Source organism: Nelusetta ayraudi, unplaced genomic scaffold (assembly GCF_046127955.1).
Source record: "Nelusetta ayraudi isolate G7.1 ecotype Tasmania unplaced genomic scaffold, CSIRO-AGI_Nayr_v1 ptg000136l, whole genome shotgun sequence".
In the NCBI taxonomy this organism is placed as follows: domain Eukaryota; kingdom Metazoa; phylum Chordata; class Actinopteri; order Tetraodontiformes; family Monacanthidae; genus Nelusetta; species Nelusetta ayraudi.
In genome coordinates this window covers 3,189,001-3,195,000 of record NW_027466186.1, presented here as the reverse complement: position 1 = coordinate 3,195,000, position 6,000 = coordinate 3,189,001, and the positions used below count along the sequence as shown (strand labels likewise).

Genomic DNA, 6,000 nt, shown 5'->3' with positions numbered 1-6,000 from the left:
CTGAGTGAGAAGTCAACCGTCTTTGACGAGATAGCCACAGCTACAGCACTCGGACAAACCAGGGCGTTAAGCAACTGGAAATAATGCTGCGCCGCTGCCCTTCGTATACCTGATTCCAGTGTCGATCTTCAAGATTTGACGAGAAACACACGTTTGTTGTGTATCTGTGTTTGTAAAGTTTAGATGTTTTAGGGAAAGAATGATGATGAATTTACTCACTTTGATCTCCAGCAGTGACGTTCAGCTACGTCGGTTGAATCCTTCAGCTGGATCCATAACCGGCAACCCCTCCTCACTTTCTTCCTAAATAGAAAAAATATAATATGGAAGCACCATTTTAATAAGAAAAGTTTTACATTTCTGTGACAGTAAACTGTGTGTGTTCTTGACTGATATTCAAATGGGAACCATTGAGACAGGACACTGGGCTATGACACAATAACTGGCGAGATGGGCAGGAGGGCAGCCTGCCTCCGCTCACTGCACCGACTTGTTGCTCCGTAAATATTTACATCCACGCCCTAATCGCACCTACGGATCCCTGGCCCTTCCTATCTGGCCTTGGTGAGCATAAGTTTCCAAGCTCCCTCTGTAATTGGCTCTCTTTCCCCCTCCCCGACTCTTATTCAGTATTTATATTGTCTGCGTTTTCAACAACCACCGCTCCAATTGTTACATTTCTTTTAAGTAACTGACAGCCGAAACAGTCTCTCATGTGCAGAAAATGTTTTATCACCATAGGCCGAGCCCAGCCATTGATAATGCATGGGAACATGCTTGAATTTGGTTTCTCTCTGTAGAAAAACACGGTTGTTTTATGGCATTTTCAGAAGGTTGCTGTTCCAGCGGAGAACGTATGTTTCGGGCGTCTTTCTCTCATATTAAGTGCAATTTTCAGGCTCCGTGTGGTGGATATTCAAAGTATTCATATCACAGACCGTGGAGTGGAGGTTTCCTTCCCCGCAGCTTCTCTTCATTTCCACATATATCATTCATCAGAGAGTCTCGCCATATGTCACGAACCTTTAACATACAAATAAAAGATTTAAACCAACGTGCATGGTTCTCACTGACTGTGCCTTAGAGGGCCTATAGCTCCTCTATGGTAAGAGTCTATTGCAAAAGGACATCTCAACCATAAAACGCCCTCTGTTTTTGGAAGACACTCTTGTTTTATGAGGGAAGGTACAGTTTTTATACACACTTGCCCATAATCTTGGAATTGTTTTGTTTTAAACACAATCCTTTGTTTATTCCTGTTTAAATGCATCTGTAATCACTTTTGACCAGGTGCAAAAATAACAATATGTGTCCCAATTACCCAAAATGAAGTGAAATGAATTCATGTGTAATATTTTATGGTGGCATAAAAGACAGATAAAACAGTTTTGTTTTTTTTATTCAACCCTATTAGCTATGTTTTTGCATTTTCAGTATAGAAATAAGATAATGGAAAGCCAGCGAGAGCCAAATCACACAGTTGGCTGGAGAACAGAGTGACAAGTTGGGTGTTGTTGTGTTGCCTGAAATTTCATAAGAAAGACACAGCCGGCTAATGCATTAATGTTTCTGTCTGTGTTCAAAGGTTGTTTAGAGTGTCATCAGTCATCTCGTCAAAAATGAAAACGTTGAAAAAAATACACCAAATAGACACTTTAAAGTGGAAGAGAGGAGAACTGAAAGGACTATAGACGAGCTGAAAAGAATCTTTTTAAAGATTCTTTTCTTCGTCGACTGAACACAGTATAAACTGTTTGTGTTTACTCAGTGGCAATAATAAAAAGGGGGGAAAAGTTCACTGAAAAAAGGGAACCGACCTACGGATAAACTCTGCTGTTTGATTGCTTCAACTTTGCTTCAGAGATACACACTGTAATATTAAAGGATCAGACAGACGCCTAGCAATCTTGAAATATAGTTTAGGTTATGAAAGAGTCATGAAAGGGAGTTAACGGAGCCCGATGGTGGATGTAGCCTGACGTGGTGCGTGGCATGCTGGGTAATGCTTCCTGACAATGACTCTCTATAGAATTAGACAGCCTCTGACTGACTGAATAGGAATTAGACTCTATTCAGAGCCACACCCAAAGGTCCGACCCCTGCATGTGTGTGTCTCTCTGTGTGTAACACTGCAGAGGGCCAGTATTGTATTGTCCTCTGGGAGATCAATGACATTCCCTCCTTTGAGTCCGCAGATTATCTGTCTGCCCGCCTGGCTGAAAATCTGCCTGTTTCTCTGCCTGCTGAGCTTTCCCTCTTCTGCGCCCTGATTTTTCCAAACTACTTTGCATGGCTCGTCTCTCTGTGCATCTCACTGGCTGTGTTTCCATTACTCCTAGAATTGCGTAAAACGTAAACATCGCAATAAAAAACTGGTAATGGAAACACCTCTCAAATCTCTCAAATATAGCTAAAAGGTTTGGACACTCTCATGAGGTGGTTTTTCCGACGTATCGATATAGAGGTATAGCGCAAACGTGTCATGGAAACACTTTTTTCGCATTGACACGTCACCGGACATGACGTACGGGGTCACGTGACGAGTTCACTGACCAGTGAAAAGTGGCGCGTTATGTTTGGACGGAGGAGGAGACTGAATATTTTTCACAAGTAATCAAAGAGAAAAATATAACAACCATTCTTGACAGCAAACAAACGTAAACAAACAAAAGCAAACGTAAGTCTCGTATAATGTCATCCCACGAGATTCTACGAGAATTTTAGAAATATCCGCTTTTATTTTGCGAAAAACTGTAATGGAAATGCAGCTACAGACCGCTGTGCCAATATCCAGGCGTCACAACGTCCACGCATATGAAAATGACAATGTTTCTGGAGCAAAGAATCATACACCTTCCCGAAATGTAAACATTTTGCAGTGATAAACAACGTCACTAATTTCCTGAAAACATGAGTTCATTGTTTTTCCGTGAGGTTCAAAAGTGTTCCGCCTCACTGTTGCCGAGGACAAAGCTGAGCAAAAGATCCCCTTTAAGATTCAGTGATAAAAAACAATCTAGACAGGGTTTTATCTCTGTGGGAATAACCAAATACGATCTAAAAGCGTTGCAAGCCTCGCTTTCACGAGGACGAACCGTGGATGAAAGAAATTTACTCAGATGTTGCTTATTTTCTTTATGGGGGATGAGAAGGTGATTGTAAAACTTCCTGACATAGGTGCTGAAGGAAAGATGACCCCTGCCTCCTCAACCACATGTGTTCTCTGTCTGCCCCGAGGACGGGATCCCTCAACCTGCCTCCTCCGCTCCCCTGCGCTGCTGCTGAAGCCGAGACAATATGTTTGAAATGTGTCCCAATGCAGCTGGTTCAAGAAGAAGTGCATGAAGGGAGTCAGCGGGCTTAATCTATTAAGAATCCAGTTGGAGCCAAAGCAACTGGAACACTTTTCACGGGAAGTTTTCAATTTTTTGCCGTTTGATGATTTTGGCCATTAAAATATTTTATATCAGTATAGTCGACACATAGCATAGCACCATAGCACAACATGCTATGGAGCATAGTTATGACGACGGATGTTTCATTCATTTAGGAATATGGACAATTAATTAACCTCATATTCCTCATATATACCAACTGTGGCAACTGGTACTTCATACCGTTATATGAAGTAATTTCAGTAACTGCATATTTTTTTTAATACTGTTGAGAGACCAAATACTTTCTAAAACATTTTGTTTTGATCTCACTGAAGCCTAAACTTGTAAAATTCAGTCAAACTGGCAACCCATTCATCAAAAATACAGACGAAGCCAGTCCACATTAAACATTTCTCACGTTAGAAACCGTGTTTGTTTACCAATGAAGCCAGGAGCAACAGCTGTACACACACGTCATCCACGATGGCGCAGTGGAGAGGTGTACAATGGTGTAATGGAATTACTGATCCTGAACATTTCTGCGAGCAGGTGATTACTGTTGCACAATAGACTGTTCTGCCAAGCCAACCTGATGCGCAGTGAAATCGGGAAGCAAGCGGCGGTAGTAGGCGCGGCCCGAGGCCACTTATATTTGCATACTCATGCATATTCATTAACCTCGGCTTTCCCAGCGAGAGGGGCAAAGTATATGCACATATAGCCAACATCAACCTTTTTTTGATGTTTTTTTCTTTTTACATGGGAAAAACACTGCAGATGAAATAATAGAAGAACATTTTATGACTTGCCTAAAGGAGATCTTAAAGCCTATGCTTTTTCTGACCACATTTAAACTTTGATTAAACTTGCCCCGATATTAAAAAGAGCTAATTATTTCAGAAATGGCTGTTCCCAAGAAGAGCCATTTCTCAAGAGTGACCAGTGGAATCTGAGTCTTCCTCTTTGACTTTGGAAAACAGCAAAAAAAAAAAAAAATCCTGTCTATCTCTATTTCTAAGTCTTCTGGGAGCTGATTTGACTGAACATGGTTGCTTTAATCGTCTTCTTTCACATCTACATCAGAGCTGTCAGCCACCACGTAAGCAGCATTTTCCCACTTTCCAAAATGTATCTATATCCAAAGGCTCGCCACAGACATAAAAGTGCTGTAATCCACTTTGTGTGGGTGCATTTTCAATTGTACTTCTACCAACGTAATTGTGTCATATGTGTCAGATTCCACCCACAACGTTTTGCTTAAATATACTTTTCTCGTGAGAAAAAGGAGAACTATGACTTAGGCCAAAACAAAACAAAACAAAAAAAAATTTTGCCAACAGAAAGATAAATATATAATGTCAACATTATCCTTCCAGATTTTTTATTACTTGTCAATGTGGGGGGAAAAAATGAGGAAGCTGGCCCGGTAAAAACATTTTAAATTGCACAATGTATTGTCCTTGTCCGTTGGAATATCTACATGCGAAAGTAAATCAAAAGTAAGTTAAGAGACCAAAAAAACTGAGCAGAGGAGGGCGAGAAGAGGAAAGAGAGGAGAGGGCTTCTGCAGCTGATGCTGCTCTCAGCCAGAGGGTTCCAGAGAAATACACAAAGTAGCCTTTGCTATGTGCACGCACACGCACGCACCCACAAACACACACACACACACACACACACACAAATGCATTAGCCCATTCTCCGCACAGACACGCACATAAACACATAAACACACGCAGGTGGGACTAAGAAGTCTAGTGTGCCAATTTGCTGTGCCCCTGGTCCCCTCTCAGGAGGCTCACAGACAGGCATCCAGCCATGCCTGGACTGGCACAGGTCCCACACACACACACACACACACACACACACACACACACACACACACACACACACACACACACACACCATGATCTTCATATTGCTTGCAGTGCCTGCAGCCATATTGGAGAATTGAGGTGTGGGTGTGTGTGTGTGTGTGTGTGTGTGTGTGTTTGTGTGTGTGTGTTTGCCTCCACTTTTCACAGACCACAAGAGACAAGTGGTGAGGAATTGGGAGCATGTGAAAAGCACTCTCGCCATCTTCACACATGTAAAATGGAACGGCGCTCGCTTCAAAATACCCGTGTAAGGTTGCGGTTCACACTCGGCGTCTCCCAAATGTAACAATCTCATTTTGACTCTGTTCACACATGACTGCCGTGAGAAGTAAGTTGTTTTCCTCCTGTCTGCAGCGGCGGCAGCGCTTGCCAGAGAGGCGGCGGGGTGAAAAACAACAGCGCACAGGAGCTCTCAGCACATCTTGGCTGTCACTTGAATTTTCACTAATTATTTTGCAGTTGACTGGTTATTTATCTTCACGCTCTCGTCACCGGGGTGAGAATTCTCCGCTTTTTGAGAGCAGGAAGCATCAGAGTTTAAAAAACAAAACAAACAAATGGAAAAAAAAAAAACACAGTCCAGTGCTATTTGAGTGAAAGTGAGACATTCTGTTGCAATTAAAAATCAACTTTTATAAAGTGTATCAAATTAATATGAGGAGGTACATATGTCATACACAATCATCATGAAATCATAAACACCAAGGCATTCTGAAGCCTCAATTAAATTGAAATGACAGAGCAGATGG

General features: G+C 42.0%; 1 protein-coding gene across 12 annotated transcripts in view; it reads right to left on the bottom strand.

The window, feature by feature from the left end:
- Positions 1–6,000, bottom strand: part of cmtm8b (CKLF-like MARVEL transmembrane domain containing 8b) — a 66,260-nt gene that overhangs the window by 15,257 nt on the left and 45,003 nt on the right. For all 12 annotated transcript variants that reach the window (XR_012925306.1, XR_012925305.1, XR_012925309.1 and 9 more), the window contains one exon: positions 220–303. The gene's annotated coding sequence lies outside the window, so the exon portion shown is untranslated. The remainder of the gene's footprint in view (positions 1–219; positions 304–6,000) is intronic.